This window comes from Tympanuchus pallidicinctus, unplaced genomic scaffold, assembly GCF_026119805.1.
Source record: "Tympanuchus pallidicinctus isolate F22 unplaced genomic scaffold, pur_lepc_1.0 scaffold3, whole genome shotgun sequence".
NCBI classification, from domain to species: Eukaryota; Metazoa; Chordata; class Aves; order Galliformes; family Phasianidae; genus Tympanuchus; species Tympanuchus pallidicinctus.
The window spans coordinates 20,780,225-20,807,468 of NW_026294747.1; the positions used below are offsets into that span (position 1 = coordinate 20,780,225).

The following is a 27,244-nucleotide window of genomic DNA, read 5'->3' on the forward strand; positions in this document are numbered from 1 at the left end:
ACGAGCCGAAACGTTCAAAGAGCGATGAGACGCAGTGCAGAGCGAGGCGCGCTACCTGCGTGCCGCCCACGGAGGCAGGCAGGGACACGCGTGTGCCCGCGCCCGCCGCGCCGGGCTATAAATAGCGGCGGGGGCGCGGACGGCGGGGGCGCGCGGGGCCGCGCTGTTCCGCCCGCGCGGGCACCGGGAGGTGCCGGGCCCGGCGGTGCGGGGGCGGCGCGTGGGCGGCTGGGCGGGGGGGGGCGCTCCGGCTTCGAGGCGGCTGCGAGCGCCAAGCGGGGTGCTGGTGGTGGATTTGGGTTTTTTTTTTTCTCCTCTTTTTTTTTTTTTTTTCTCCTTTTTTTTTTTTTTTTTTTTCCCTCCTCTTTTTTTTTTTTTTTTTTTTTTTCCCCTTGTTCTTTCTTTTCTTCTTTTTTTTTTTTTTTTTTTTCGCCTCTCTCCCGGCTGAGTGCAGCCACACATGACGCCAGCCCCCCAGCCCGCCACGCGCTAGTTCCCGGCCGGCCCTCCGCCCCCCCCCCAACCTCCCCCCCCGGCCCCGTTCCCTAGAAATGCAGCCGAGGCGCGGGAAGAGGGGACGCAGTTTTGGCGGGGGGGAAGAGATTCTTTTTGTTCTGATGGGGGACCGCTTCGGTTTGTTGTTTTCCTGTTTCTTTTCTTTTTGCTTTTTTTCTTTCTTTTTTCTTTTTTTCCCCTTTGCACACAAAATAAGTGAAGAAGATGTGGCAAGGTAGGTTCCTCTGTGTGCGCGCGGGTGCGGGTGCCGGGTGTGCAGGTGTTTTGCTTTCGCCTTTCGCAAAGTTTCCCGATCCCGGCGCGAGATGCTTTGCAAGAAGCACTTTCCCTCCCGACGTGTGCTGCTGCCCGCCTGGTGCAGGCGTTGCGTCCCTCTCCGTGCAAAGAGCTCTCGTGTGCTGGATCCTGCCCTGCTCCTGCAGGGCTGCAGGAGGGAGCTGCGCGCTGGAGACCCCCCCCCCCCCCCCCCCCCCCCACCCTCCTCCCCCGTCCACGCACAGACTTTTTGCAGGGGCCGCAACTTTCACTGGGGCACATTTGTGGGGTTGGGGGATGAGGGAGGGGATTGACTCGCTCGGGTAAGGAGCTCGCAGCTGGGATTTTGCCTCTTTTTGCAATCAAAGTCGGGAGCGTTGAAGCTTCAGGAGGATTGGAGGGAGTTGGCATTTTTTGTGTAGAGAATTCGGTACCTCTGGGAATGGGCTGCAAACCCACGGCGGGGGGCGCGGGCAGAATGATAGCAAAGTAAACGACGAGACAAACTAGCAATTAAAGCGATGCAAGAAAGTGAGAGGTTGTTACAAGCTCTAACCACCTGTAGAGGGAAATCTTTATACATAGTAATTTCTGATAGCTGATCTATAGAGAAACTAGAGAGGGTAGCATGATCCAAACTTCGCTGTTCTGCAATGTGCAGCCCGAGCTGCTTGTTGAATTCCCGGGGGCCTGAGAACTGCAGAGCCTGGACATGGGGAGGACCTCGAGTTCAGCATCTGCTGAGCCTGTGCCTCCCATGTGGCAGCAGCCAGCTGCAGTGCACGCTCTGCTTTCCTCTAGTGCTGCTGCACTCGGCATGGTTAGCAACAGCTGCCCTGCCTGCGAAGAGCAGGTGTGATTTATTGCTAATTTCAAGTGGGTTTCTTAATCTGGAAAAGCTGGATGGTCTTCACCGTCTGGGGGAGAAAGGCACAAAGTTTTGCAAGATCAGGCTGCTCTGATCGATGGAGAGCCTTTCCCATCCCAGGACCCCTCTCTGCTCCTTTTGAACCAGAAGACCAATAAGTGAGCAGTGCTGCAAGTGGCGTGCTCTGCCTGGTGTATGACCCTCCTGAAGAAGCTGAGGCACTTTGTAGAGCTGCACCTTGACCCTGCAGCTGGGACATGGGATCTCTGCAGGCAGATGAAGCAGCCTAGCCCCAGAAGGGGTCCAACTCACAGCTGCAGGGTGATGGCCAAATGCCCTGAGGTGCAAGGTAATACTGGAAGCCAAAGCTGTGGGCTGCTCACAGCCACGAAGCGCAGAATGGTCAGGAATGAGATGGGGGCTGCAAAGCCCTCATCTCTACTTTTCCAGCATACTCCACCTTCAATCTATCTGTCCTCCAAGTATGGAAATGGTAAGTTAGCTCAGCCTTGAGTCACCTCTGCTATTGCCTGTTCACCCTTAGTCTGTCATTCGCACGTCCAGCTGAGAAAATATGAAAAACCCGTGGTTTATCGCTGGGAATATCGATGCATACATCACTGGGGTCATCTGATTAGATGCTGCAGGAGCTGAAGCACCATGAGGCAGTGCTTCTCTTGCCTCTCTCATCTCTCCTCTGCAGAACTCCACAACAAGTGGAGTCCATCATATGGGAATGCTGTGTTGGGTCCAACCTGTACCTTCATAACATGCATTAGTCCTCTGATTCCTGGCTCAATGGCCTATCTCATCTTGTGCTAAAAAAAAAGCAAATTGTTGTCAACCTTCATTTTCTGAGGTTTGTTCTTCATCTGTTTTCTTCTCAAGCTCATCCTCAAATCCTCGGTTGGTCTTGGTGTTGGAGTGTTCTGAAATGCCACAGGTATAGATGCCTTGGGGGCTCCTCATGTGCTGCCACAAATAAGCAATCTGTGGCAGGATGACTCTGATGAGTTTTCATTAACTCCTTTCACTTTGCCTTCTCTGGGAACTTCTGAGGTCTTACACATGGTCTTCTCAGTACAGACTCTCTCTGACCCAGATATTCTCACATCCACTTCACCTATGAGTCACAGCACTTTCTAGCCTACAATTATATTTGCATAGCTTGTGCAATAGAGGGAATTCTCCAGCTTGCACACAGCTCAGCTACCTTCCTGCAGTATTGCAGATGTTATTTCTTTTCCTGTCAGATGTAGAGGAACTTTCTGTTTTGGAAGAGCTAACTTCCTTTTCTTTTTCTTCTCTGTCCTTTGACTCTACTTCCTTGTCCTTCTGGTTCAGCAATGAGTGGGACTAGAGCAACAAAGGATCTTCCCCTGAAAGGGCTTATCAAGGTTCAGATGTTTGTGCTGAAGGATATTCCTGATTAAGGTTCCCCCACCTTTGTGTGTTTTCTTGCTGTTCTGATTTCTCTGATAAGTGATACCACTTATCTCATTTGTGCTGCATAAGCTAATTCTAAAACAAAGTTTTTATTCAAGATGGTGAGAGTGTATGCCACCATGCAACATATTAAGTGTCAGATGGACAGACTTTAAGATGAAAAAACCCGCATTTCTTCTCAGAGTATCTCTCTGGATTGTCTTAGCAGAAATAGTACAGTACCACTAGGGGTCTAGATGCAACCTTCTTCGTAGTAAATGAGCACCTAAACCTGTACCTTCTTATGAAAATCCTTCAAGAGAGGCAACCCCACACTATGTCATACTCTGTAGGAATACAAAGCAACTCACTCTTTTATGCAGCTACGTATGTAATAGAAGGACTTGACAAAACACCAGGACTGGTGATGTATTTTGATCTTTCATCAGGTGTTTCATGCTATTTTATGGCCATTGATCAATCAGGCTTCAGTGTTGTTAAATGCTGTACTTTGAGTGGATAAATGGATGGCCAAAGTTTGTCATCTGGATGCACCTTTAGTTTCCAGGAAAAACAGCAACAACAACAAAAGAAGGCGAAAACAGCACAAACCCAGAAACGCTTTGGCAGAAGTATAGTCCTCTCTCAGTTTTCTTGTAGATATCTCTGAAAGATGCTCTGAACTTTATTGACGCCCATATGCTGTTGTCTTGCTGCCAGGTTAGCTCACCTCTGTCTTCTCATTTGAAAAACTAATACTAAAGATGAGCAGTTCCATTCATCCACATACTCTGTGGAGTGTAACAGAGTACTTCCTATGCTCTATTACACTTGCCCCTCTTGAAACACCCTGATCAGAAACAAGAGCGTGGGATTGTCTCACCAATGTTTTGCACTGTATCTTTGTAAATCCTTGTTGTACAGAAGCTGCCATTTCTTCCACTTTAAGCTTCAGCACCATCTTCCTGATGACTGCTGGAGTACAAACAACCATGAGGCTGTACATCTCGGCCTGGTGACTCATGACTTTCCACATCAATGTTCTGTCCAACATCTCCTTCCTACCAACTTGTATCTGTCTCTGATCTTATCAGAAACATCTGCAGGAGTGAGACACTTTTCTGCAGACACTCCACTTGATGTATCTGGAACTCTTCCAAAATGCAAAAGTCTCCATGCATCCTCAAGTACAAAATCACACCAGGACACCAGATATGTTCATCTGTTCTTCATGGAAGTCAGTCCTTGTCTGTGCTCTTCTGTTTGCATTGTAACTTCATGGGTCAGGCATCATGTCTCATTCATTATTTTGTACAGCATACACTCTACTGAGAGCGATCAAATAAAAATCTATCCTTACTGTTCTTTCCTCCCTCCCTCCCCCACCATAAGGATAATTTATTTTAACACCCAAACCTCTGTTTTCAGCTGTTGGCTCCTCGCTAGAACATCCCATGTGGTTATTTTTTGATTCTGTGTTTGCATGGCATCCAACAGAATGAGAGGTAAATCTGTGATTGTCAATACGTAATAATGCTCACACTTGAAAGCTTAACTGGTGACGTGTTGCTAATGCAAGGAGCAATCAACTGATACAATATTAAAGTTTTTTTTTGTTTTTTTTTTTTAATTTTTAAAATTACTAATTTCAGCTAAATACTCATTGTCAGTCTTGAACAACAGTTCAGAATAGCTTTTATATGCAAACCTTGAACTACCCAGAAAACCATTATATGGAACATAACTCAGACTCTGTATCTCTGTTCATATAGTCCTTACAATAATTGTAATTACTGCAAAAGCAGCACTGAAATGATGATCTGTGAGGGATTTGCAGAAGTGTGTGTTTCATCAGCTGGCTCAGCAACAGGCATTTACAGCAATTCCATAATAGCCTGCACTTCTCTGTTGCTCATCCGTGGATCTCCAGCTATTCTAATACTCAGTAAGTTATGTATGATACTCAGTTGCCCAACAGGCTCACGTGATGAGCTGAGTAAGTATTAATGCACATTTCCTGACATTAAGGAAATGTGGATGTAGCCACAGGTGCTACCCATCTCTCTCGCTTTGGTGTTTCCACCAACGATGGGACAACATGCAGAAGAACACTGTGATTTCACCACGTGTGGTCATTTGTTGGCTTGGGTGGTTGAATATATGCAATGCAGCAATGCTTTTGAAGACTGTCTTGAGGAACTACATTCTTCAGAGAACCTTTTTCTATTAATTTCATGGCACCTCCTGTCTTCTCAGTGATATCAGTGGCCGTTGCAGCTTTCTCTAGGGAACACGAGAAACATCTGCCTGTGTTATACATGTTTCCACTGCCATGTTCAATCAGATGAATTGCCTCCTTGCAATTAATGATCAAGTATCACTATGTTATCTATAGCAGTAGTCATTTACAAGGCAAAGTAAGAGGAATTTAAGCATTGTGTGTTTCTGTAGAGAAGATTCAGCAGCTGAGAAAACAAAAGCCATTGCTGTTTGGCCAGCTGGTCCTTCTGGGACTTCCCAAAGTTCTGTACACACTGATGGTTTGCCAGTCACAGTCAGGGAACCAGTGGCTTAATTTGTAAACTGTGCATAGCTGAGACAGCTTGAATCCAAGCAGAAACAGCTTGGATTTTGGTGCCATTTATAGGGCTGAACTTGCTATTAGCATGCAATGTATAAATGTTAACCAGTGATAAAAATAGATGTTCAGACAAGAAGTTGTATGTGATTTAGGTCTTATACACTATTCAGGTCTTAACTTTTCCTGGTGGTATTGGAATTCCATTTTGCCAGATGTTTCTGACTTATTGAATGAGGATTTCTGGAAGTTTGAGCTCTAGCTAGATATAAATACCAGAACTTCTGAATGGTATAAATTTGAGATTTTTGTACCCCAAAAGGTAAGTAGAGAAGTGACAAATTCACCAGCCTGTCCTGGTTGGACTATCCATTGGAGTCTCTGGTTGAGTAGCAATTTTACATTGTAACTGTTGATAGCTAGACTGAATTGTGCTTTAAGGAAGGACAAATCAGAGGCAACAAAGTAGAAAAGAACAGTATGTCTTGTTACAGGATCATCATAGGTCTGGTTAAGATTCTGTAAGGCCGTGTCTGGATAACTCTAGGTATCTTGTCTTGTATTTCACCTGATCACCTATGAAATGCAGCTGAGTGTTTTTGTTTCTTTTATTTCTTTTTCTTTTTCTTTTTTTTTCCCCCCACCCAACCATCTTCTTCCTGGGGAAAAACTAGATTTTTTTTCCTTTCACTGAATCCTTTGGTTTCGTGTTCTATTATCCTAGTACATAAGTTCTTCCTAAATTACCTTAATATCACCCCCACCCCATGTGACATTCTCTCCATCTGGCCATGATATTGGCTAGTTTTGAATTACAGGTTGACACAGATTTTTGGTATTTCTTCATTACTGTCCTCACTGTTGTTTTTTTTGTTGTTGTTGTTTTTGGTTTTGGTTTGGTTTTTTTTTTGGTTGTTTTTTTTTTTTTTTTGATCGGTACAAGATTCTGTATAATGCACCACACACTGTTGTTCTTGTTCGTAACTCTTTCTTTAAGGTGGTTGCCAGATATGTCTACACATTGTGTTAAGGGTCATGGGTCTTATTAATGAAGGTTCCATTTCAAAGGCTAATGAAAATCAAGTCTTAGTGTAAAGGCTCATCAAATCTGCAGCTGAATTCCTCAAAGATTATGCTTCATGTATCTGAAGTATGATGTCTATTCACCATATTTCTTCCATAGGTTCAACTTTTATTAAGAGCTGTTATGATTTCCTTTTGATATAATCCTCAATATTGAGACTGTCATACTCCTTTTCTACTAGTTTCATTATGCTAATGGTTTTCTTCTTTTCATCCCCACTACACTGCATAGTCCATCTCTAGGGTTTGATTTTGCAGCCATTGGAGGAAGATCCAGTTCGTGCCATTTCACATGTTATAGCTATTATGTTTCTTTGCAATATAAACAGAAAAACTAAAGACAACAAAGCAATCCAGGTATCAAAAACTGTTCGAGTTGATTATTAATGCAATCTGTATGAGATGACATCAGAATGTGCGCACTTCTGTTTTGTTGGTTTCCTGGTCTGTGCATCCAGATTCTCCAAAAATTCCGTATAATGAGATCTCAAGTCTTAATCTTGATCTTCTGACACAGGTGAGATTTTCTTTACTACAATATTGCCCAGCCTCTCATTCTATTGTTGGAGGAAAAGCGCTCCCTTCCTTCTTGTGCTTCCTTGTGTGCTCTGATCTCTCTGATTACTTGTAATATTGCTGTCTTCTTACTGATAACTTTTATTGATTATCTCAATACTATAGATATCTTCAAGAACATCCTGGTTAGGTAAGTAGGTATCATCTTATATTCATTTTATAGGTGACTAAATCAAGCATGAAGCGATGGGCTCTTCATCTGAAATTTGAGGAGAACCTCAAAAATGCTAAAGGAATGAGCCTTTTAGCAAAAAATTTCAGATCAATACTTATTGCAGCAAATTTGACTTCTGAAGAGGAATATCTCATATCTAGAGGAATATGCCAGTCCCTCGCTTCAGATAGCAACCACGTTTCTTCAGGTCCTATCACTACCTTAGACCTTGCCATCTGTAATAGGCAGTAGATTGCTGAAGGGATGTCACTAATTTATTTCCATTTCAATGCAATTCCTCTTTGCTCTGGGTGCTATGTGTTCCTGTAACAAGAGTTAAGTAGTGTAAGTTATTGACTGCTCTGATACAGGGTGAATTTTATTCTGAAATCTGAGGGTTGCCGTAAGTTCCTAGTGGCAATTCACTCTTCGTTTCTGGCCTTCTCCTGTTCTCTTTACGTTTGGAATTTATCAGATGGCATTCGGCTGCCTGAGTGGAGTCCAAGAACAGACTATTTGTGAAAGTGTGTGGGGGTCAGAAGGATTTTTTTTTACCAGTTACGTCTGTAAATCAGGGCTGAGGAACCAAAACATGTTTAGGCTGTTTTACCCTCATTTTGTAGTCTTGATTGTAGCTATTCCTTGTCCTGAAGAGAGAAGGTGAAAGGTGAAAGGCACTTTCTTATCCAAAATGAGTAAGAAATGGGACCTTAAACATGGTGAATTTAAAAAAAAAAAAAAAAAAAAAAAAAAAAAAAAAAGTGGTAAATGCCACTAAAATAGTTTTTACCTGCAGACTAAACTACTTTGTAACTGATAGATTATGGTCGTTCTGAGCAAGAATTTTGTGCCAGCCAACACTTTACTGTCAATAATAACAGTATTATCCCCACTAGCATCCCCATATGTGCCACTGTCCACTAGGGCGAAGTATGGAAGGGAAACTTCTAAGGGTGAAGATAGGCTAATATGCAGATATATGCAGATCCCACACGTTAGAGGTGGGGCTGCTCCCTTTGGCACCCCAGTAGTTCTGGGCAGTGCACTGTTGCTGTCAGACACGGCATCACTTTGTCCAGGATCCGCAGAATTATTTTTTGGTGGAGGAAATAGTACAGGAGCTTCTGCTTTCGTTAAGACTTTGCTGGTAGGGAGTTTAAATTGTTTAGAAACAAGAAGATTGCTGGATAACTAAAATATCAAAATAGAAGATAAATTTTCCCTTTCGTGCTCCTAATGAGTAGAAATGGGAGGCTGTTGGGTAGATGACTGCCAGACATTCTTTCCAGTTTGGATGGTTTCCATTTATTTATTTATTTAAGTCAGAGATTCCCTAGGCACTGGACATGGCTTCTACCTTGCTTTTCGTAGGAGGCAAGCAGGACAGGAGACAGGCCTGCTGGGATGATGAGGGCATGCTTGGGTGGAGAAGTGAGGAGAGCAAATGGAGAAATGAGATGAGTTGATAAAATTGAGGCTGTGAGGTGATAGTACAGCTTCCAGAAAGACATTCCAAACCATGTGGTAGAAAGATTAATTAGTCCTTTCATTAATGTGGGAGAGTTTAGAATATCAAACACTTGTGGGGCTCCAGAGAGAAGCTCAGGAGCTAGGGTTCTTGGCTGAGGAGTAGGCACAGGGCTCCTGAGGCCCAGGAGATGCACTGCTTCCCCGTGGGCCCACTCCAAGTCATGCCAACAGAACCACCCCTTGTATTGTCACCTTTTCTTTGCATCAGAGAAGAGCTGGGGCTGGCCAGCCTTCTTCTGTTCATATTCACAGAGATGACCACTACACAGAAGTGCAAAGCAATCAGTTTGTATGAGGGCAAGAAGAGAGAGAAAATGGCTGCACCCTTCCCTCCCTCCACAGCATACCAAGGCTCTTGAAGGTCTAAGTGTCGAAAGAAAGTTTGGATGTGCATGTCTGCATCCTTAAGCTCCTGTATGGCCTAACATTTTTGTTCATCCAGGATGAACTGCACTGCAGCTCCTCAGAGTAGGTATGTTCCACAGCTGGCTTCTGGGAGTCTTTAGGGGACAAGGTGTGACCTTGGCATAAGGGCTAGCCCTGTTGAAATATTTCTTCCTGTTCTCTCTGGTTTCTGGGCTACAACTACTGGGCCAGTTTCCCATGGCAAAACCATGGGTTGGACTGTGTCTCATTCCAGGTCTGAAGTGTAACATCTCTCCCAGTCCTGTGGAGATGGGTTTGTTGCTGACGTGTGGATGATGATGCGTATGGTTGCATCTAATGCATTGCATATGGTTATTTGAATGGCCCCTCAACCTCCTTTAGCCTCATGGTGCCATGCTGTGCCCCCTATACAGGTGTGGTTCCCCCCCCCAGGCGCCTCCCTGTCAGGGGCAGTCATGACAACAGCACCGTCTGGTTTTGAGAGAGAGGGAGAGACAGCCTTACTTCACTGATTGCAGCTTATTGACATTAGGAAATTCATTGTCTGCAAAAGAAGTTGGTAATAATTAAGTGAGTTAATAAATAAGGAGCGTGTGTGTACAGATTAGACAGTAAATAACTCACGGGTTTTTTGATTGCCCCGACATTTTGCTTCTGCCGTTGCACGGGGTGTGACAGGGGTTAGTGGTGGGAATGGTGGTGGGGCACCCCTGGCCCTCACCTGGGGAAGGGACAGTCCCCACCACCTCAGTGTACCTCAGGGCTCGCCATGTGTCTGTCTGTGTCCCCAGGGGCGGGGAGCTTGGTTGATGCTTTTAGTGCCATTTTCCAACAAATGAGAGAGAGGTTTAAAAATAGTAACAGCCCCTTGCGCTTGACTTTTTTTAGGCATTTTGAGAAATAGCTGCATCCTTTTGTCTGTGAGACGGAGAAGATGACCTGCTCATAGAGGTCCTCCTTAGCTCCTGTGGGGCTGTGCGGGTGGCCCCACTCCTCTCCCCAGCTGTGTGTGTTAACTGTCCCCTCTGCACACACTTAGTGGCTAGACAGGTCGTTTCAGGGATGTGTTTTGCTTAATGGGAGCTGGGAAAGGTGTGGTGCATAAAGGAAACACCTCTCCTTGCTGGATAAACCCTGCATTTGTCAGCAAGACAGTTCCCTTTTGTCTAAATGTTGCTGATGCCCCACGGTATAGGGGCAGGGGGCTGAGGGGCGCGAGTGCATGTCGGTGTGTGCCACTGTGCAAGCTCAGGTTGAGCCATTTGCGTACAGACTGGAGCAGCATTATAATTTTTAATTGCAATTTCATTTGTTATTCTCTCCCTTTCCCCCACCCCTCTCTCTGTATAATCTGGATCATTGCTCTCTGTAGCTGATTCCGTGGGAGACCAAGCAGAGTGCGTGGGTGCAGAATATAGAAAGCCAGAGCCATAGAATCTGTTATTTGCGTCATTCTAGGAGACGGGGCTGTTTGCCTGACAAATATACAGAATTAATCCTGGTTTTATCAATATCTGTCTTTTGCTACAGTAGCCAAATACAAGTGTAAGGTAGTGGGGGTGCGAGCTGCTGCCTTTCAGACTGGGGGGGTTGGGGGGAGGGGATGTTAAATTATATTCAGCCTGCCCCCCTCCCCCCAATGCTGCTTGCATTGCAAATATTAAAAATCTGAGGTTTTTGTTCAATTGTTTTTTTTTTTTTTTTTTTTTTTTTTTTTTTTTTTTTTCTTCATAGCCATACCCGAGGAGGGGGTGGGGGGTACTTTTTCTTGCAGTGTCTGACTATGCAGATTGCTTTCTCTCTGTGCTTCTACATGGGCTCTGTGTGTGTGTGTGTGTGTGTGTTTTGAGAAATACCTCCCTATCCCCAGCGCAAAAGATTCCACCCCCCCTTACAAACACACATTTTCACCCTCCCTATCTTCCCCCCTTCCCCCCCCCCCCCGAATTTTTGTGCAACTGCACTGAAAGCTGCACACCACAAATATGGGGCTTGCTAATTAACTCTTTTCCTCGAATTGAAGTGCCTTTCTGCAAGCACAAAGCTCCGAGCACAGACATCTTTTATGATGAACTAGTGCCTCTGAAGAGGAGAATCTGAACGTGACGTCAATAGCTGATAACTGACGCAGCCTTGCAAAGGAGTCTCAGGCTGGCTCCTTGCAGCCTGCAAGCCCTAATGATTCTATTTTTTCCTCAGTCCCCCCTCGTAGTGAATTACTAGAACGCAAACACATACACACACACACCCTTTTTTCATATCTATATATATTTATAGATCCTTTATTCTCCAAACAAAGGATTATATTTTTTTAAGGGGGAGAAAGGCAGGGGGAGAGGAGGAGAGAATTAAAAAAAAAAAAAAAAAAAAACCCACAACCCTTCTTTGTGCTGGGTGCAATTCACCGTATGAAGCCACCTCACCCTCATGGCAAAGCAAGCATCCCTGCCTGAAACCCACGTTTGTGCACAATGGCAAAGTGGTGCATGGTGCTTGTTGTGTTTTCTCCTAAGCCCACTTTGCAAAGACACTGCAAGAAGAAAGACACAGTAATGCTTGCAAGGCAACAGGCAGAGAGACAGACTCAGTACAACTGTGGATTAGGGGTTTGTGCAATAGGACAGCACGGAAGGCGGTCAGTTGATGGGTTTTTTGTGGATTATTTATTTATTTATTTATTTTATTTTCTGCAATGATGCACCTAAAGCAACAGTGGATGGTGGTGCAGAAAGAAGCCGGGGAAGGGGGATGCGTGGCTGTGTGCAGGGGGGGAGTATGGGAGGGGGTGCAGACTTAATGCACATTTAATGTTTTGGACGTAGCGTTCCAGCGAAATGCCTTTGTGTGTGGATTTTTTCCCCAGTACCTGCTAAAAATAGCATCAGGGTTTTGATCGCGTTCCAGAAATAGACAGAGGGTTGCACTTGTATAAAAAGCGAGCGCGGGTGGAAGAAAACCTGGACATCACCGCAGTATTTTTTTCCAACTCCTGTCTGGAAATTAATTGTTGGATTCCCCCCACCCCCCGATCCTCGCCCCCCCTCTCACCCCCCCCACCCCCTCCCCTACCCGAGGAGTTCCCGCTCGGTAAGTAGCGATCTTTCCTGTGCATGCTGCAGCCAGCGGCCGTGAGTCTCGTCTTTCCTTTCTGCATGCTCGGATCCCTCTGTTTTCCTCCCTTTCTACTTTTCTTTAAAGCGAGGGGGCTCCGCTCGTCTCCGTAACGCATTTGCTGCATGCACGGAGCCCGGAGACAGGGAATTCTTGCAGAAAGGGGAATCACCCTGTCGGTAAATCTCTGAATCAATAGCGAGCTGCAACTCTCGCTCTCTCTCTGTCGGCGCTAGCGAGCCCCTCTGCCGCCCGCCCGCCCCCCGTTCGGCTGCACTCGGGGGGGCGCGGCGGGGCCGGGCGGGGGGCGCGGGCCGAGCGCCGCGAGGGGCCGCCGCCGGGCGCTGTCCGCTCCCCGGTGCTGAAACCGCCGCCGCCGCCGCCGCCGCAGGAGGGGGGTATGGGGGGGTCGGCCCGGTCCCGCAGCCGCGGGGGCCGAGGGAGCCGCTCCCGCGGTGGTTTCCCCGCGCCCGTGCGCGCCGCCGCCGCCCTTCCCGCCCGTGCGTTTGAAAGAGCTGTACCTGATGATGGTGCTCCGCAAAATAGGAGGCTATAGGTTGCTTTATTTGGACTCACCCCTTCTCCTCCCACCTCGTTTCTCCCCGCTAAGCGCTCACACATTCTGCGGATCGTGTGTGCGCGGGTGTCTGCTTTTATTATCGCCCGTCCTTCGCGTCCTTAGGCAGATAGATCCTCGGCCGAACGAGAGGCGCGGGGACGAGCTGCAGGGTCACGGCGCCGCAGCCCCGCAGCGGGGCCGGCACGGCGGGCATCCCAGGCAGCCCCTGCCCTCCCCGCATCGCGGCACCGCTCCGGAGCCGCCGAGAAGGGAGGAGGCTCCGCCGCAGCCAGAGCCCTGCAGGGGTGGGAGAGGTACAGGCAGACAATAGCCGCGGCGGCAGCTCCCGCTGTGCGCGCTTAGCCGTCGCCTCACGGTACGAGCGAGCTTAGAAAATGGTGCACCTACCGCACAAAGCCCGGCACCGCCGGCGGATCCTGCAGACAATGCCGCGCTGCGGCCGCGGCCGCGGGCACACAAAGCGCCGCTCCTCGCGCCGAGCCCCGCGGAGCCGCACCGCGGCACTCCGCCCACGGGCGCCCTGAATGTAGGAACCGAACCGTCCCTTTCCCGAGCGCGCGTGGTCGTATTTACAAACCGATCCGTTCCCGGTTTGTTTGGTTGGGGTTTAAAGGAAAAAAAGCCCTTACAGCACGTGCAGCCAATCGTCGGAACTCGGAAACAGTGGCTCTGTGAAACAGCGATTAGAGCCCAGCAGTGCCCTCCCTCTGCCCCCCGCCTCCCAGCCCTCCCCTCCCGACCGCCGCTCTCCGGCACAATGCATGAGATTACCCTTAACTGGATCCTATTAAATAATTCAATGGTGGCGGTGTAATTTTGGTTGGAAACTGCACGGATTTCCAAGTCGTGACTGTAAAAGTGAGTAATGTGCTCTGGCTGCGTCATGGCTCCAGTCACAGATGGTTCCAAACTGAGGAGAAATCGTGACTTCGACTTGAGACGTCCCCTTCTCCACGAGCAGCGCGGCCAATCACCGCGCCGTCGGGGGCACCGGACCGCTCCCGCGCCGCGCTCCGCGTGTGTGCGCGTGCGGCCGTGTGCCGCTCCGCGTGCGCGCGCGGTGCCATCCTCAACAAGTTGCAGGAGGGGAAGGGAGAGGAGGGGTTAATCCCGGGGAATCTTCTGCACCTAGCGAGATCGTGACCCTCCCACACAGTACAGTAACTTATATACATACCTGGAGGAAGGGACGCTTCGCTTTTGGGCTTTCTAAAAAAAAAAACAACAACAACCCAAAAAACCAAAAAAAAACAAACAGTGCTTGGTGATCGGGCACGCGGCGCGGGACCGCCGAAGCGGCCGGGAGGCAGCGCCAGGTAAGTACCGGGCTCCGCCGCCCCGTGCCGCCGCCCTGCCCGCCGCTCCGCAGCTCGGCTAACGGGGCCGGGGGGTGCGGGGCAGTCGGGGCAGGCGGCGGCGCCGCTCGCGGGTCCCTTCTGCGGAGCGGGGCGAACCGCCAACTTCTGAGTTGCGGCCGAGGTGCGAGGTACCCCCCGAGCCCCTCGGGTCTCCCTTCCCCGTGTCGCGCGTGAGCCCGGCGGGACGCGGCGTGGGCGCGCGTTCGCCTTTCCGCCGCCGCCCGCAGGCACCGTCGGGCCGCTCTCTTCCCGCGGGGATGGCAGCGGGGAGCTCCGGAGTTGGGTGCCGCGTCCCGGAAACTTTTCGGAACTGGACGTCCCCGTTCCCGCTGGCGGCAGGGGACGGAGGCTCGCCACCTCGGGCGGTGCAAGGGGAGGCGGCGTCCCGGGCTCCCCTTTCCCGCCCCGGGAGAGTCGCCCCCGGGGGCTGCCCGGGGCCGGGGGCGGCACTCTGCCGTGCCGAGCGCCCGCAGCAGGTCCCCGTGTCCCCGGCTGCCCGCCGCGAGGTGGTGGCGGCCCGGGGCGCCCCCGTCGGGGCGAGCGGCGGCTCCGCAGCGGGGTCCCCCGACGGCGGGGCGGCTGCGTGCCTCCGCGGAGCCCCTCGGGCAGGGTAGGGCAGGGATGGCGAGGAGAGGGCTGGGGGGTCCCGGCCGCGCTCTCGAACGCGCCGTGGTCGTGGATTTGGCGAATAATTAGCCACGGAGATGCTTCTTTTTATTTTTTTTTATTTTTTTTTCCCCCTTCTCGCTCTCCCCCTCCTCTCTCCCGCCTCTCCCCCTTTCGGGAAGGAAAAAAAAAAAAAAAAAAAAAAAAAAAAAAAGGCAGAAATAGGCAATGTGAGGCGCCGCCTGATTGGTGGGTGACGATTTTAGCCCGCACCAATGAGCTGCCCGCTTGCTCTCTATTTATTTAGCGCTCAGGGGGAAGAGTTTTCTCTTTACGCAGCGCCTGTGCCCAGCGCCGGAGCCTCCGCGCGGAGCGGGGCCGCGGACACGCCGCGCTCCGCCACGCTCCCGCGGCCCCGGCCCCGCCGGGGGGTGACGGCCCCCCCCGCCGCCTCGCCCTGCCTCGCCTCGCCCGGGGCCGCGGGGCTCGGAGCGGCGCTCGGTGGGGATGGGGGTGGGGACCCAGCGTGGCGGGGATGGCGGAGCGATCGCCCGTGGGTCCGCTGGATGGTGTGGCGGCGGCCGGCCGATGGATGTGGGAAGCCGCGGCAGACTTTGTCCTTCGCGAATCTTTTTGCGGTCTGGGCTTGCTGTACATAACTGCCTACCCGGGAAGCCCTTACCCCAAAAAGCATTCGCGGAGGGCGCATTCGCCGAAGGAGCAGCAGCTGCGATCGCCGAGCCTTGGACTTACCTAGACTCTGTGGGCTTTTATTATTAATTCCTGGCACCTCTCCCTCTTCCCCATCCAGCCCCCCCCTCCCCCCCCCCCACCCCTCCGTGCTGTGCGTATATATCTGTGTGTAGAGATAGAGGGAGCGATGTAGTGGCAGAAATAAACACCCTTTCCCCCTTCCCATCCCGCTCGGTCCCCCCGGGCGGTCAGGCACCCACCGCCGCTTCTCGCCGAACTTTTTAATCGACTTTTGCCTATCGGAGCAGATCACACCTTGATTCGGATAACTGTATGGTGGCTTTTATTTCATTAATGGAAAAATAAAAATAGAATAAAACTTCCGAAAAGTTCTCCGCCCCTCACCTTTCTCCCCCTCCCCTCCCGCCAGGGCATCTCCGTATTTAAAAAATACGGGAGTCCTGGCTGGGCGAGATCAATTCATAAGAAAAAAAAAAAAAAAGAAAAAAAATCTTCGGAGCGATTCATTAAACGCTCCGTAATCGGGAGCCTCGGCTTCTTCCGAGGTGGGGAGGGTGGGATTTGCCGGGATCGCCCCATAAATAATAGGGAGGGAGGAGAGGGGGAGGCGCGCGGAGCCGCGGCGGTTTGGGGGAGCCCCCAGTTCGCGGGAGCTGCACCAGGCAGGCGCTGCCAAAGGCGCCTCCCTCCCCCTGCCCACTTCCAACCCGATTTTGAGCAACTTGCAGCCCGGCGATCGCCCCGATCACTCTTTCCCTAAAAGCTAGTGCCCCCGAAAAGGGTAAAACAGGCGGAATCCGGGGAAAACCCCGCCGAGGCTCCGCTTTTGGACGAGGTGATTGCGAGCGAGCAGAGCAGCATCAGCACCAGCTTTCTGGTTCTGAAACTGCCTTGTGCGTGCACACAGCTCTGAGAGCATCTCAGGCAGTTGTTGGGGAAGCTGCATTCTCCCTCCCTTTGCAGTAATTACCAGCCCGGTTCCGTGGGCAAGAAATAAACAACAAAAAGAGCCCCTCCCTGCCTGCCGCCCCCCAAAAGAGCGAGAGATTAAAAGCGTTTCTGTCCGTGCCGATCAGCCTCGTGAAAGAGACAAGAGCTGAGCAGCAAGTTGGGAGCGGAGCGGCCGCTCGACGCGACACAGGGGCCTATGGTTCCACCGTCTGGGAAAGAAAAAGGGGTGGGGGGGCGAGCGACCGTCGGGGCTGCCCGGAGCCGGCAATGATCTCCTCCTCGCTGCCCTGCCGCCGGCACGGAGGGAGATCCGCCGGGAAAGGGCTGAGCTGGCAGTTCAGGGAAGCCTGCAGTGGAGAGATCGGGCGAGGACCACGGTCGGGGCTAAGAGTTAATATTTCTCAAGAGATAAAAGAGATTTTGAAGACCTGCCTGCACTTTAGAAAAGAGTAAAAGGCTGTCGAAGGGGTGAGCAGGGAAAGGAGGCAAAGGAAAAGCACCTTGTCGCTCCCCTTCCTCCCTTCCTTCTCGTTCAGGACACGTAGCTCGAGCACTAGCTGCCTTGATGAAAACAGAGGTGGAAGGGTCACGATATCTTTCAAGTAGACTTGCATTTTCATAATAATTTATCCTCTCCTATTTAAGAAAAAAAAAAGTGTTTGTCCTTTCCACTAGCCAGCAAACCTTCTTGCAGGGGTTTTATTCATGTGAGCATATTTTAAAGGGAGAGACAAGGTACTAGAGGTAACTTGGGGAAAAAAAAAAAGAAGTGATGAGAGGAATCAGCCAAGCTGAGGCTAAAGCAGCATCCCCTCTTCTTCCTGCCTCACCCCTTAGAGGACTGAAACCAGGGGTGGTCTGAGTGGGGGGGCAGCTCGAGAGCGAGTGGAGCTGCAGCCTCGCCGGCTCCACGTCTCTCTACCTTGGCAGCCAACTGTTGCTGCCATGCTGAGGACCGCTGCTGCTGGGGCGGTGGCGTTGGCCGCTCCTCTCTGCTCGGGGGCAGCTCCCAGCCCGGCTCCCGACGCCGCAGCCCCGCGGGGCGCTTCCCCCACCCGTACCGGCTTTCCCTCCCGCCGCCTTCTTCCCCAAAGGTTCCCAAACGCGGCAGCACAGCGACCCGCGGCCGTCGTCCCGGCTCGCCGCCGCCCCTGCCCTGCAGAACAGACCCCCTCCGCTTCCACCCCGTCGGGGCCGCCCTGAGGGAGGCCCCGGCTCCTCCGCACTGCAGTATCGCGGCCTCCTCCTCCAGCCGAGGCTCCCGGGACTGGGCTGGTCTCCCTCGACGTTTCTGCGGGATTCCCCGGGCCGGAGTTCCCTGCCCTCGGGGCTGCAGCTGGAGCAGAGCTCGCATGTACCCCGCGGAGGCAGGAACGCGCCTTCACCTTGGAGCGTCGGGGCTGCCGTCCGGGAGCCGGCTGCAGGCTGCGCCCCACGTGTGACGGCGTGCGTGTGCCCGTGCGTGTGCGAGGTGCGAGGCCACTGCCTCCGCCTGCTAACCCTCCTTTCTCTCTGCCCTTCCCCTCAGGTGTGGCCGTGCCGTCGGGGCCGAGGAAGCCGTGGCGCCGCGGGAACAGCAGCCCGCACCAGGTGAGAGCAGCGCCGCACCGGGCTCCCCTCGGCCCAGTCCCGGCAGGGGAGGTTGGGGAACACGGCCAGGGGCGGCCGGGCATACCTCTCCCCTTTGACCCCAGTCCAAGCGACAGCCTGCACTGCAGCAGCACTGGGCATCTCGCCCCGAGTTTCCCCACCCAGTCAGGGCACAGGCAGCCCCTCCAGACCCAGCTGCCCACTTCTGGCAGAACGTGGCCCAGCCACAAGCAGGATAGAGAGAGGGTGAGCAGAGGAGGCCCCAAAGGAAGGGAAATCAGCAGAAGTTAGGTGTTCCTGCTATGCTGTCACACTGATTTCAAGAGAACCTATCGTTGTGAGCAGGTGGGGAAGGGAAAAGTTAGAAGGCTTGGGTTAAAATCTCCATTTCTGCGTTATCTTTCTTTCTTTATTTATTAGTTACGTTCTCTTCTGCTCCAGAATTGCATGTGCTGTCCAACATATGCTGCTCTCGTAGATGTAGTCGTGTAGGCTTGTTGTTTTTTTTTTTTTCCTTCTCACGTCCATGATCTCTGACACAGCTCTGCAGTTCTCTGGCTACCACTGCAGCCGTGAGGTAGGAGAAGGAGAGGCAAAGCAATTACCAGCAGTGCCTTAGAAATAAGGAGCCCTCCTCCCAGTGAGGCAGAGGAATGTATGCCACTTCAGTCTGTTTGGTGGCAGCCTTACAATCCTGTTTCCGAATGTGGACAGTAGAGGAAGGGGGAATATACTCCTGTTATAACATTAAAAGTTTATAGATAACTAACTAGAAAAAAACTCTTTACAATATTTACAATATTTTGAATTTTATTATGTGAGTAGCTATGATACGCAGGAAAGCCTTTAATGAGAAGTCCATCTCCGTTGGTTCATTTTGGCACCCAATTTCTGGAAGGCTCTCGGGTTCTTTGTGCAGTTTGCTGTAAACCAACAATGACGTTGTCCCTCACAGCTGCCAGGAGGATGGATGCCCCCAGAGGTGGGGGGCTGGCTTGGCTTCTGCGTGGCACAAGCCATGCACTTCTAAGGCACCCCTCAGCTTTGCAGTGCTTCATGTCGGCTCGCTCACCGCCAACATAGACAGGCTGCTTATTGAAAGGGAGGCAGGAGAGCGGCTCCTCGTCGTGCAGGATGGAAAGGCCTGTTAGGTCCTCTGGCACGCAGCATCTCCTGAGCAGCATCCAATCTCCCCCCAAAGAGATCGTATCAGATATTAAACCACTACTGCTCTTGAGGTTTTCTGAAAGGTCACGGCAGACTTTGCTAGGAGCGTGGGGTCAGCATGCATTAATTTACGTCTGTTACTGCACTTAATACAATTATGTAAAGGCTAAGGGCCTATGAATAGAATTGCTGCTTAAGGCCTCGGAGCCTCCTATATTCCTGTCAGTGAAGGACTAAGAAATACCTCCAACCATCTGTAAAAAATTGATTTGTGAGTACGGGCCTCATGAAATAATGATTAACACCGTTATCCTCCCCTCTTGCCTCCTTCCCCTAATTTTTATTAGCATTCAGGTCTTTTACAGATCATCCACACGTCGGTTCTCATTCTTTCTCTTACAAATCTTTTGCCACAAACACGTCTGGATCTCATATTTGCGTGAGCATTTTGGTATGCTGCCACCTCACTTCTGGCTGCAGAGACCACTCTAATACGGGACACTCAGAAGTTAACTTTTATCTTTACTGTTACATTTTCAGGCACGTTCTGTGGTGGTTGTTTGCATAGTTTTTAATACTTATGCACTTGCTGGATAGTAGTTTTCAGATACAGGTTTTGCAAGGTTTTTTTCCACAAACGTCTCTTTTGCCAATACTGTTAGTTACACTCCAGCTTTAGTGGGGCTATGCTCGTTTTGGTGCTGTTCTTTCTTTTTTTCTTTTTCTCTCAAAATGATAAGAAGTTAGTGCTTCTCTCTCTCTCTCTATTTTTTTTTTTTTTTTTCCTTTTCTCTCTTGTATTCCAGGAGGGTCTTAGGGAATGCCAAGCAGCGTTTGTTAACTCGCTGGCAATACACACACAAGTTTTTTGCTAAAACCTTCCTGTTATGATTATTACCTGTTAGCATGACCACTGGCACTGCTCTGCAAACTTGAAATGCAGTCAGCAGCTCTTGCAGCACGCCTAGCTGCCACTGCATTTATCTACAGCAGGGAGCGTAAGAGTGAAAACCCTGATGAAGCCTAATTAGCTGTAGAGGTGGTAGGAAACTTCAGCAGATTTGTGTTACAGCAGACACAGTAAGCAGTTCGGGGGAAAATATGGAGTGTAGAGTGATGAAACTTCAGAGAGGAGTACCAGAGCAGCCAGACTGACAGAGAAAGGCTGAAGTGAGGCTTGTGCTCTTTCGCTTCAGCATTCTTTGGTAAATACAATCAATTCTCAGGGAAGAGATGCATGTGGACCTGCAGCAGCATCAGTAGACATTGTTTGGAACAGAGAGGAGAGGAAGTTGCAGCTGATTTAAATACAGGCGATTTTTCCATGTGAGTGACCAAGAACCTCTGAGAACAGAACACAAGGCACAGGGTTGGCCACACACACGTGCTTGCATACATGTTGACGCAATACATGAGTATGTGTACATAAAATTGTTGTGTTTTTTTTTAGTGTTTTATTTTAATTACAGGTAGTCAAGCTTCCTAATTTGTAGAAGAGAGTTGCAAAAGTCATTCCTGTGAAAATCTGAATCCCCACTTAAAAGTAAGAAGTGCCACTTTTATTTCATAGCGTATTTGGTGCTGTCGTTAGGCTGGGTTTGGAAGGACAATAGAAGATGCTTGACTAATTATGGCATTTGCATGTGGAGAAATGCGTCACGCTAACAGCATGACACGAGCCTCACTCACAGCATAGCTCCGCTGCCTCAGGAGAATCCCTGGGGTCAGCACACACCGTCCACTTCCTGTGGCTCCGTGCGACTCAGGTGGCTCCCCATGAGTGCTCCTGTCCCCGTGTGGGTGGCCAGAGGCCAAGCCATGAGCAGGATGACGAGGCACACAGTGACACGCAGATAGTGCCTGTGCTGGTCACTGGGATGCAGCAGGAACCTCCTCAGGAGGGAAGAGGTGATTGCCTTGAGTCCAGGCAGAGGCGAAGCGTGAGCCCTGTGTTTGTGTGATGCTATGCTGGTGGCAGTAGCCTCTGCACCACGTCCTCCATCTCCAGTGCTTGTCCTCTGAATTTGACAGATGCCTCTTTTCCACCAGTGCTCCTGGCTGTGTCACCGCGGTTCGGTGTCTCAGGGGGTGGGCTTACCAAGTTGGCCACCTCGCTACCCACCGGTGGCTTTGAGAGGGGATAGTCAGCTTTTTCCCCAGCTGGAAGTGGCCATTGCAGTGAGAAAAGAAAGCAAGAGGGTTCAAAGTAACCCGACTTTCTTGGCTGAAAATATAGGGAACAGTTTACTAAGAATAAAGGCGGGGTGTGTCCAGCAAAATGTGTTCTGTCATCCCTTATTTTCAGTGAGCTGGAAGCAAACAGCTTGGGATAATGCCATGCTAAATAACGTAAGCAATCACGGGCTTCTGCCCGAGCAGAAGAGGTTCCACCATGTGGGAAACCTGAATATTTTCAGGTTGCGAACAAGCCTTCCTGTAAAGGGGAATTTGAAAAAAAAGTCTGAAAATGTTATAGTTTTAAATGATATGTATTCAAAATGAGTGAATGGTTGAAGAAAAAAAAAAAGGGAAACTGCTGTGGAGAAATTATATCTAGTTCTTAAGGAATGTGATTCTTCCATTTTCCCTCCTTGAATTATCTGCCCTCGCGTGATCCACCAGATCGGTGTGGGAGGCAGAAAGCACTCTTGAATCAGGGCCCTGAGCTTTGCTGAAGCAAATCGGGATATTTTCCAACAGAGGAATTGGGATGAGCACTGAAAAAAAAACAACAGCGTGTGCTGATGTGCAGCTCATTGAGTTAGAGTCCAAATGTACAGATGTACATCAGTGCCCACATCGGCATCCACCTTCAGTGAAGGTAAAAGAAGGCAAATGAAAAAGTGGTCCAAAAGAGAGCATATTAGATCTTGCACTGAGTGAATGGCACATAGTATCTGATCTAGAAAAAATATCAGCATTTCCCACAGGAGAAGTAAAGACAAGGAAGGGCAGTTAATTAGGAGAAGGTTGGGGAGAAGTGGCCAACAGCCACACTCAACTGGTTGTTTAACCTCAATATATGGAATCTAGTAGTTGGCAGTTCTAATTTAATGTAAACACCAAGAGCTGCGAGCATCCAAAGGGAAATGCTTTGATGCTCTTGCCTTTCCCTGCTTGGAAGACCTGGCTGGTGACTTGTTAACAATCTGCACGTCTGGCATAGCCACCCACAACTGCAGTGGCACACTGAGGGGCCAAGGCTCTAACGCTTTCTGGTTTCCTTTCTACATCTCTTTAATTACATTGCCACATTTTAGTTGATTTTCAACACGTGTGTCTATGTTATGTTTAATCACATTAGAAGTGGGCAGGGATTTAAATGAAGAGAGAACCAATAGGAGCAGTGGAGGGAGAATGCACGTAAGCCGTTATTCTGTTATAAGAATGGGAAAAAATCTGGATACACATGTTAGAAGTCCCAGGCTATGCCCACACGTTGGCCAACATAGCTCAGATAATCACTGCTAATTTTGGTACAGCTCTGCTGTTTGTTGGTATGTCCCTAGCACAGATGGTGCAGGAAAGGTCTCCCCACTAGGGCATGGTGCTCAGAGCTGTTGCAGACTGGCTGGTGTGGTTCCTTGCTCATCTCATGCACGGGGCTGGGGAGGGTTCCAGGCTGGAAGAGGAATTGGTTTTCCTCTTGAGAAGGTAAAATGAAAGATGAGAGAGGCCTGCTGAAGTGCACAGGGAGATGAGGTTGCATTGGGTACACTGGTATTTGACAACATATCTGGTAACTTTCTTTTCCCTTCCAAATCAGGATTTAAGAAGCCAGAAAAAGACATGAATTAGCAGAGTGGCACGTAGGCTTTAAAAAATCTGCCTGCTGTTGGTCCTTAGACTCGCCCTCCACAGAGCAGCGCTCTTCATTCACCCACCTTACGTTTACAGGAACATCTGCTGGGAAAATATGTTGCAGCACAGGTAGAAAAATGAGTCCATGCAATTAATGATCTGAACGTGGCAAGACAGTTCTTATTTCTCCCCATCTTTAAAAAAAAAAAATCCAGTTTCCTTCTTGTTTCTGTTTAGTTCTTCCTTCTTCTCCTTTATTTTGCTCAGGCACGTGCACAATCTCTCTCTTTTCCTTCCATTTTGTCTCTCAGATTTTCATCCCTGCCTATAGACACCTGTTCTGGAGTGGGTCCTCAGCTGATTCCCCTGCTGCCCTGCTCCTCCCACCTCGTTTCCTTCAGGGCACAAGATGAGCTCTCCTGGTGAACTCAAACAAACTGAGAAGTGAGGGCAGAAGGCAGAGGGATGGCCTGAGCCTGGCTGGCTGGTCCAGAAGATCTGATCACTGGCTGGGTTGGCCACTATCTGCTGGCATGCGGACAGTCACGAGGGTCACCACGGAGCAGAGGAAACAGATGTCAGGGTTTGGCAATGTAAGTGTGAAAAAAATCTCCTCCTCCACTGCTGAGTTTGTTGCTGAGGTTCTTTGCCTTAGCTTCTCTGTAAGTAAATCAGTGTGGCGTGTGTCGCCGTGCCTGTTGCACGGCATTGGTGTGAATGTTGCAGGTAGTATAGCAGATTACAAATGGATTACCCACCTGCAGCACGTCACAGGCAGCACAGAAAATGCAAAGCATAAAGGGACTTTGTGCTCCCTGCTTCATGATGAGCCTGGGCAAGCAAGATGGGGAATGAAGGACCTGATATGCAACAGTGGGAATATATATATATATATTTTTTAGTTTGTGTTCTACACTTTCTTATAGAGTTTTCTAAATAATTGGCTGCATTTGTATGTTTTTATGCACTTTTTTTTTTTTGTGTCATGTAGTTGTAGCAGAATGCCAACCTGCCTGACTGAACCAAAAAAGAAAACCTGAGGCAAAAAAAAGAATTAAAAAAAAATCCCAAATCTATGGTAGTGATTTGCACCCTGCCCTATTGTTGTCCATGTACCCACAGGTCACACACACCTTCATCTTTAGGCTGTTTCAAGAGGATGAATTACTTGGGTATAGTGTGACATAGAAGCTCAGGGTGCAACAGCACTGAGCTGAAGCCATGTGGGAGCTCTGCTTGTTGGCTTGCAGTGTACAGGGTGTTATGCCGAAAAGCCCTGAAGATCAGCATGAAGGACCTATAGCAATTACTTCTTAAAACCTCACGTTTCTCCCTTTTTTTTTTTTTTATTTTTAAGTTTATTCGTGAGAAAGAACATTAAAAAAAAAAAAGTAATTAATATATATATTTTTAGCATTTAAAGTATTTTATATTTTATGTCAGATAGCCAAATGCAACTGATTAGTTTTAGTACGTGAGGGCAAGGAGATAGAATGGCAAGGACAGGAGGATGAACAATTGATTATTTTTTTTTTAATATATATTTTTTTCCACTGGCCAAACTGAATGAGATGCAACCAAGCCTATAAAACTGGAAATCAGCATTTCCCCTCTCATTTTGTTAATGCTTTCTCCTTTTGTTTTCAGAAGTAAAATTAGTAAGAAAAACAATGACAATTTTTTTTTACATAAAACTTAAAAATCTGCAGAATAAGTTTAGCCTATTACAATTATGCAGATGCATTTTATTTTATTTTATTTTATTCTTCTGCTTTTCTTATTTCATATTTTTGAAAGTGCAGGCCTCTGTATGTGCATGCAGACTATTTTGTGGGTGCACAAATGGATGCGTACATACACACATGTGCATGCAAATCCGTAGTAGGAACAGTAAAGGCAAAACGTGGACCTGTTCTTGCTGGACAAAAGTTTTGCAAAGAAGTTAAAGATGGTTTACTGATACACAGGTTTTACTTCACGCTAGGAAAATTATATTTCATTTCACGATTTTTTTTCCAACTTTCTGAGACCCATTCTATGTTAATTATAGTGAAGTACAGAGCAGTCCATCTTGTTATATCACAGCTTACGGAGTCAAGAACGTTTTTTAGAATTGTTTACTGACCTGTGGTTGCCTGCATTTATGCAACTTGCATTCATTTTTTTCACCCCCAAATTTAACCATGTAGCCAGGGAAAAAGTTTATGGCTGGCTCTATTTTTCAGCAGCCTGTTGTGATACAAAGCTTTGCATGTTATTTGTGAACCTAGCAGCTGCTTCTTAAGTGAAATAACTATATCGTGATTCAGCAAGGGTTTCCCATCCCAAGTTGGATGCTTTGTTTTCCAAGCTGTGTTCTAACCAGACTTAGCCTGGCCACAACAGGGCTGCTTGCAGCAGTAAGTGCTGCACACAGAAACAGATGCTTGCAGCTTTTTGTCTAGCGTTATTAAATCAGATATTTTTTCCCCCCCTCCTTTTCACTTGGACATATTGAAAATAAAGCTCTTGCAGAACTTTACTTCACTTTCAACTGTCCAGCTGCAGAACTGGGATAAAGAGCTTAAAGCCTTCTCTGTAAGGTGCTGGTTTCTGTATGTTTCTGTTAGCTATTATTTTGAGTAGATTCTATAGGATGGCATATACGACCAGTTCTCCAACCACGTGCACAGCAAGGCCATTAGCAATGGATATACTGGTTTTAATAACCTGCTGCCCCATGGTGCAACAGCTGCTTCAAGTCAGAGGGACTACTCAGAGGATGAGAGGAGTTTTCCAGGTCCTCCAAGAGATTTTCCAGGCCCTTTCTGCTCAGATTGTCAAAAAATGACAGGGGGTATTTTTTACTTATGATTTTTATTTCTTTTAAACTACGAACTGTTATTGCCTGGCAGCTAAACAGAGACCTTCCAAACTTGTATCGAGCAAACCACTGGTGCCTTGTCTGTTAGCTTGCTTGCTTATTTCCTTCTCTGATTATTCTTAGTCAAACTAGACCTTTCTTAATTTAGAGGGATTTAAAAATATACGTCTAATGCAGCTGTCAAACTGAGAATGGAGATCCTGTAGTTCAGCAGTCAGTAAACAAAATGTAGCCATGTACTTCTATTTGAAGAAGCATAAGGATTCCTAAATGAAGATGGGTGCTGAAACCTTTGTAACCTGCTGTATCTTTTGGCATAAGACCTTTCCTGTATGGTTTCTAAGATTATGTGGTCAGTTCTATCCCTACAGAGAGACCACTAGCAAAACTCTTTTAACATGTATGTAGAAGGTACTGGTTCAACAGTGATAATTTTTTCCTCCAATTTTTTTCTTTGACCTCTTCTTTTGAGGCATATTCATCCCCTTCATTTATTTTGTTCATTTTGTATATACTTGCATACAGGAGAAGCATCACAATTTAGATATTTTATTTGCTGTCTAAATCAAAGCATATATTATGTGCAGCAAAAGCAATCAGGGAAAAAAAATAGAAAAATCTGATGAAATTGAAAAGGAAGAAAGCATAAAATAAGATTTATTGCATTTCATCTTTTTTTTTTTTTTTTTTTTTCTTTTCACCTTAATTTAGGTGTTCTGATCTGCAAAAGACCACAGTTTAACCCCCCAAATCGTGTAACACCACTGAATACTACAATAGAAACCCACAGGTACCACATAAACGTGCCCCTCCTCGCTTCCCCCGTAGTCCAAATGTGAAACTTTAGCTAATGTTGTCCCAATCAAACAGTGCTCATTGCTTTTCACTTTTACTGCACTAAATCAGACTCTTGATTCATTCCTACTAAAGGAATTTCTTGTAACAAATTTGAACCAGTACAGTAGCACTCTGTGTTTGGGGAGTTATATATAGGCATGTGTTATGTGCATTAAAAAATAGGAAAAGCATAGTAACTGAAAATAGTAAATAGAAGCAAATGCATCTGTCCTCTGCTTACTTGTTTACAAGGCTTTTGGGTAGGTTAATAGAATTCTAAGTTGCTCATGAATG

At 48.4% G+C, this 27,244-nt stretch overlaps 1 long non-coding RNA gene across 4 annotated transcripts in view; it reads left to right on the forward strand.

Moving 5' to 3' along the window:
- Positions 1 to 599: 599 nt before the first annotated feature.
- The window catches only part of LOC128086355 (uncharacterized), a 72,942-nt gene continuing 46,297 nt past the window's right edge, over positions 600 to 27,244 (forward strand). The window contains exons 1-5 of one of the 4 annotated variants that reach the window (XR_008209344.1): positions 600 to 730; positions 18,221 to 18,282; positions 20,919 to 20,992; positions 23,216 to 23,379; positions 26,825 to 26,903. This is a non-coding gene — a long non-coding RNA (uncharacterized LOC128086355). Of the gene's footprint in view, positions 731 to 14,080; positions 14,380 to 18,220; positions 18,283 to 20,918; positions 20,993 to 23,215; positions 23,380 to 26,824; positions 26,904 to 27,244 lie in introns of those variants that run through there. The other 3 variants (XR_008209345.1, XR_008209346.1, XR_008209347.1) reach the window with 3 other exon arrangements.